Below are 7,094 nucleotides of genomic sequence, written 5' to 3'. Positions count from 1 at the left end.
TGAGAAAGACGCTGCTATTTAGGCGCAGTGTGGATCTTACTTAGTGGGAAATGCAGATTGTCTAGGAAGAAGTGCTGACGCAATGAAATGTGAGCTGTGATTTCGATTTAGGAGCAGGTTCAGGACACTTTTTACTCTTAGCCCTTAGAGGTCTCTCTCACACTGCACTGCACTGCACTATGCACACCCTCTGGTCTAGTAGTATTGTTTAGTTTTTTATGTTACAGCCGTACACCTTTTAAACACAAACCAGATTTGTGATAACTTCAATACAAACATTTCATAATAGGGTTAAAAAAAAATACATTGTATGGACAAAAGTTTGTGGACACCTGAGCATCAGATTGCTATGTGCTTCTTTTTGAATATCCCGTTCCACATGTATTTTCTTTTTTTGTAATTCAACTTTTTTTAATTTTTTTATTGTTCAACAGTCCATACTGCAAAGTACATCAACACGGCTTTCAATAATCATAATAAAAGCACTAAACAGTCGTTAATTAGTCCTACTTATTCAAAACATTTTGCCAGAAATGATCCCATGTTTTCTTCATCCACATGTATTTTTTGTTATAGTAACCTCCTCCTTCTGAGATGATGTTCTGCTAGATGTCGGAGTGTGCATGTCGAGATTTGTGCTCAGACTCTCAGGTATTGATGTAATGTAAGGAGTTTACATTCATACCAAAAGGTGCTTAATAGTGTTGAGGTCAGAGCTCTTTAGCAGGAGATCTTCCACTCCAATTAGTGATCTAATGCAGATGTTTATGGAGCTGGATTTGTGCACAGGGGCATTGTCATCCTGGAGCGGACGTTTGGGTCTTCTTGTTCAAGTGAAGGAACAATTTAATGCTACTAAAGAAGACATTTTATATAATTGTGTGCTCCATAATAGTTTAATAGTTTGAAGGACCACACATAGCTGGAAAAGTTTTATAATTTATGCAAAAAAATTAACAAAAAGCACCAGTATCAGATAAGAAAAGTGGACCATACACATCTTTGCCTGCTAACTCTGGATCACATTTGATCCTCAAGCCAAAAAAAAAAAAATGACATCACTGATATGACTGGAAAAAGTGAGCGTTTAAATTTAGGCGTGTTAAACAGAGAGACTGAATTATCTTTCACTTGGATCTGGGTCCGAGTTCCTTTTAATCACGTTGCCCTTCAGACGTTCCGACGTGCTATTTACAAACATCGCACGTGACTTCCAATCACAACATTAATAACGTTCAGATCCTTGCGCAAGCGTGCAAAATCTTTGTGTTTAGGGACGCGTTTGTGGTCCAGGGTCCGTTTTCCAGGGTCACATCAGGACAATCGTTTCGCAGAAGAAAACATTGCAGCAAGACAGGACATTTTTTTATATTCTCAGATGCTCAGTGACAGTAAAACCATACAACACTACAGTCATGTACACAGTTACAGAATGTGAGTCTGAGAGCTACAGCTGCTCTCATTCAAATCCTGATCTCACACACCAGTGTGTGAGAGCCAGGCACATGCAACATGAGCTGAAAGGACCAGCCTGATCATCTCTGAAGACCTCATGCTCAGATTGGATAGAGAGAGAGGTTCACTTAAGTCATACTTTTCCAAAATTTTTTTCTTTTTCTCACATGCACACACACACACACACACACACACACCTTCAGATCCCTCAGTGTAGCGGCTCACCAGATCCTACACCTTCAGATCCTTCAGTGTAGCGGCTCACCAGATCCTACACATTCAGATCCTTCAGTGTAGCTGCTCACCAGACCCTACACCTTCAGATCCTTCAGTGTAGCTGCTCACCAGACCCTACACCTTCAGATCCCTTAGTGTAGCTGCTCACCAGATCCTACACCTTCAGATCCTTCAATGTAGCTGCTCATGCAATGATAGCGGTATATTGCATTTATCGAAATCTGATCGTTAAGCTTCTTCTTTACATTATATCAGTGTCTGTCATTAGCGTGACCTCCGTATCTGCCCTCAGGATGACTCTTCTCCAAGAACACACTGAGAAAACTCCTACCACAAAAAAGGACTTGTGTGATACGAGTTTATCGCATACCAGTGACTTCATGTGCACAAAAAGGGTGCAGTGTCAGTGAGAGACACATTTTGTGCTTTATCTCAGTGTAATCGCTGGTCAGACGGACCACTTTCACAATGATCTCTGTGTTGGGCGAGTGTTTTTTTTTTCTTGTCTTCCAGATTGTGACATTTTAGAATGAACAGTGCTCCGTGTGTATTGAGACGGGTTCTGGGGATTCGTGTGGAAACTCTTAGAAAGGGTCCAACAGTGTTATTAGGCTTTTTCTGTCCTATAGTTTTATGATCTAATCATCTATATCTCGTAGCAGTCACTATGAAGCTCTTCATATGGAGAAAACCATCACAAGAATATACAGATAGATGGATAAGCAGATAGACAGATATAAGGATTAACAAATAGATGAATAGACATATAGGAAGATAGATGGATAGACAGATATAAGGACTAATAGATGACTGTTCAACTATAGAATATAGAGTCTGAATATTGACTACTTGAATGGACAGATAGAAGGATAAAAAGTGGTGTAGAAATCTGTCATGGTGGGAATTATTTTGCTCATCACTCCATTGTAGTGACAGAAAAAGCATGAGGAACATCTGAACCTGTCCTTTATATACTGAGTAATACAAATGTGATATTTTTGGGGAAAGAAAGAAAGAAAGAAAGAAAGAAGGATGACAGCCAAAGTCTTGAGAGGAACTGCAGCAAATTCTCCATGAACTATGATCAAACTCTTGATATCACCCAAATGAGGATGGGTTCCCTTTTGAGTCTGGTTCCACTTAAGGTTTCTTCTTCATAACATCTAAGGGAGTTTTTCCTTGCCACAGTCTCCACGGCTGCTCATCAGGGATAAATACACACCATTCACCTTCACTGTTGATTTCTGTAAAGCTGCTTTGAGACAATGTCTGTTGTGAAATGCACAATAGAAATAAACTTGACTTGAACTTATCTCCTAATAAAACTGCACATATTGACACCTTGGACCTATATTAAAAAAAAAAAAGTTGATGAGGCTCATCCTTAACTCTTTAATTTGATCTAATTTTGCAGACTGTTGCAGAGTACTGCAAGTTTTTTTTTGTTTATCAGGAATTCAGAGGTATGAGATTAAAAATCTGGTCTAATATGAATATTCTTTGACCTGCTGCATTGTGCATGAGTGTGTGTGATGCTGTGGTAAGATGTCCTGTGAGCCTGCAGGCAGGATGAGAGAATGAAAAAAAAAGAAGAGGCGAGTGAGAGAAGCTTGCAGGCAGACAAAGAGTTGAAGTGAGTGAGACAAAATAAATAAAAGAAAGAGAACCCTCTGAAAGGAAGAAAGCATCTGTCTATCCTGTGCCTCTTCAAATGGCGTCACGTTATCAGCACTGAGCATTTCCCTGGTCTGCTAATGGCCTCTTGGTCGTAAAGCTGTATCTCCACCAGCAGGAAAATATCTTCAGTATAATAATGACTGCTCACTGGTCTGAAGGGTGAGGACTCTCTTGGGCATCTTGGTGGAAGATATGATCTTGTCTTTCAGATCGAGTAACATAACTAACCAACTAATATCTGTATAACCTTTCATGCACTGTAGGAATAAAAGTTTGTGGACACCAAACACCTTCTTTTTAAAAATCACACATTTAATCCCCGTTTGCTGTTTGGGCAGATGTTCCACTAGATTTTGTGAAGATTTTGTGCTCATTCAGTCACAAGGGTGTTAGTAAAGTCAGGTACTGATGTAGGTGAGGTGAGGAGGCCTGGAGTGCAGGCCTAGGGTTGAGATCAGAGCTCCAAAGCAGGAGATCTTCCACTCCAGAGCTGCCTTTGTGCACAGGAGCATCATGCTGGAACAGGTTTGAGTCTCCAAGTTCAAGTGAAGGGAACATTGCATGCAACTGCATCCAAAGTACGATTGTGTGCCTCCAGTTGTTTGGGGTGGAACTAAATATGGATGGAAAGTGTGGAGGTTGGGTGTCCCAATACTTCTGACCTTAGAGTGTACCTCTTTTTAACAGGCCATAAAGATATCGAGTTTCGAATAGATAGGTGGGGTTTCCAATGTGAAAATATTAACATAACAGAATAACAACATGCTCATGTAGCTTTGTTCACTGGACAAAATGTAATCGTCTGCTCATGCTGTGCTCAGGAGATCCTCATTAACGTTTTTGGTTTCACCTTTGATTGTCTCCTCTGTTTGTTAGTGGAAGTGTGGGAACTGAGGGATCATGCTAAATGGCTGGTTGGTTAGCGGTTACTGACCTTGTGACCTCCTGCCTTCTTCGGAGGGTGACATTGTCATCACAATGGGGTTTCTCTCACTGTCACCTCTGATACATTTCCTCTCCTCGAGTGACTGGTGTGAAAACACGCTGTGAGCACGCTGCCATCTGGCCTCCGGCTCATCTGTTTATTGTCACATTGGATGGATCAGATTTTTCCAGGTTTTAATGGCATGCTTTGAATTTCATTGGCTCAGGTCACACATCGGGGCCTCTGGCTAAACATGGAGACGGAGCTCCTGTGGGATAGAACAGACACACGGAGATCAGCTCAACACACAAACACACAAACACACAAACACAAGCTAACTCTCAAAAGCTACAGTAACTGGTGATGATTAGCACTTTAACTTTAATATCTTCATCAGTTCCTGTGTGTTCCAGTCTCGTGTCAGAGCCCTGATTAGAAATACTCCTGGATGTGGTATGAATATTAATGAGAACAGCATGAAGTAAATAGATAAACATACATACAGTATTTACAGCAAAATACACATGTAGTGTATACAAGTAGAGAGAGAAAGAGAGAGAGAGAGAGAGAGAGAGAGAGAGAGAGAGAGAGGGCAGGCAGTTATGATTTATCACATAGCTAGCCAGAAAATATATATTCAGTCTATATATATGTAAGACAGACACACAGACAGACAGACAGACAGACATAAACTAGACAGATAGATGAATAGATAAACAGACAAATAGGCAGATAGACAGAAGAAAGTTAGATAAATATACAGACGGATGGATTGATAGATGGATGGATGGATGGATGGATGGATGGATGGAAGGATGGATGGATGGATGGATGGATGGATGGATGGATGGATGGATGGATGAAGTTGTATCAGAACGTGTGAAGTGGAATGACTCAGTGGAGCCTAATAGTTGTGGGAATGTGGTCAGTGGTCTATCTCTGGCAGACGGGATGAAAAAGATCCAACACGCGTTTTAGAGGAAGGAGTGAATGAACCCACTCTCTCTCTTCTCTCTCTCTCTCTCTCTCTCTCTCTCTCTCTCTCTCTCTCATTCTCTCTCTCTCTCTCTCTCTCTCATTCTCTCTCTCTCTCTCTCTCTCTCTCTCTCTCTCTCTCTCTATTTATTTGGAGTGGGAGTGAAGTAAAGCGATTTTGGTTTTGTGATATTGATCAATTAAACCCCGCCCACTTGTAAATATTTATTATTACACAATATTTATGATTTAAACTTAAATCCCAATAACTTAAAAGCTGACCTTTGGTGGTCGTCCCACAGCATCCCGGTAGTGGGCGGGGATTTGGTGTCATGGGCGTGGCCAGTGAGAGAGTGACAGCGGGGCTGGAATGAGCCGAGTCATCTGTAGAGGGGAAACTGGACACCGTGTCGCAGTGTGATGGCCTGCAGCAGCTGCTCCTGCTCTGGCGTCTGAAATCCTTTAACGTCCAAGCTGTGTTTCTTTAACTCCTGTGGTCTGTGTCACTTCAGGAAAAATGAGTTTAGTGCTAAATGAAACAGCTGATGAGCAGATATCAAACGTAAACCTTTATTAAAGAGATTCAAAGAAAAACGCTTACTTAAAAATCACTGCTTTACACTCAACCTTTAACTCATCCAGGTCATGATGTAACACTAGGGATGGAATATCAGTGCTAATGAATAGGAGTGGAATAAAGCAGAACCTGAGTTGTGAAGGTTCTGAGCAGAAAACTGCGTTGGACTCAAAACAGTGTTCCTATAGATGAGTAAAGTCCTAGTCCCCTGGTTAAGTCTGACTCCAGTCAAAGTAAAACTCCTCCTTTTAATTTCTACTCAAGTTAAAGAACAAATGATGTATTTAGTATAATATAATTACAGGCTGTCTACAATAAGACCAGGTCTGGTGAGCAGATTTCTCCAGTTTTGCAGTCATTGCTTTTGCTCCCTGTCAGATTCCAGGTGGATTTCAAAACTCTAATGCTGATCTTTAAGGCCCTACATGTCACACCAGCTCATTATTTGATGCAACTTTTAACTGTCTACACTCCAAGGCGTGATCTCCAGTCCTCCGATTCCGGTCATTTAGTTGTTCCCACTACCTGTTTACACTCTATGGGTGATCAGGTTTTTGTGATGTATTCTGTGATGTTTATTTACTTCTTTTATCTTTCTCATTATTATTTTTCTTATAAATTTGATTATTATTATTTTCACACACACACACACACACACACACACACACACACACACACACACACACACACATTATTATTATTATTATTATTATTTTATTTTTTGTTTACTTTATGCTTGGAAAGTGCTTTAAGATGCTACTTTTAAAAGCACTGTGTAAATAAAGATTATCATTATCATTATTATTATTATTATTATTATTATTATTATTATTATTATTATTATTATTTTGTCATCATTTCACTATAACCTGCAGCTGACTATAACTTTATAGTAAATAATATTTTGCTCGAACTCGTTGTTAAAGTGAACTGTTGAAATTTTTGCCCTTTGCAAATTCTGGATTAGCTGCTCCTCCGAAGTGCTTTCAGAGTGGATCGTGACTTTACTGAGAGAGTTTCAGAACAATGATTGTCCTGAACAGCCTGAAAAGCCTCCTCTAATCACCCTCGATAAACAGAAAGAAAAGAAAGAAAGACCCTATTGATGCAGATAATTACATTTTTATTAACTTAACTCAACTTTACCAGGAAAACTGTCTGTGTGTCTATCTATCTATCTATCTATCTATCTATCTATCTATCTATCTATCTATCTATCTATCTGTCTGTCTGTCTGTCTGTCTGTCT

The sequence above is a fragment of the Silurus meridionalis genome, chromosome 29 (assembly GCF_014805685.1).
Source record: "Silurus meridionalis isolate SWU-2019-XX chromosome 29, ASM1480568v1, whole genome shotgun sequence".
Classification (NCBI taxonomy): domain Eukaryota; kingdom Metazoa; phylum Chordata; class Actinopteri; order Siluriformes; family Siluridae; genus Silurus; species Silurus meridionalis.
The sequence above is the reverse complement of the archived record's forward strand: the minus strand, read 5'-3'. Positions refer to the sequence as shown.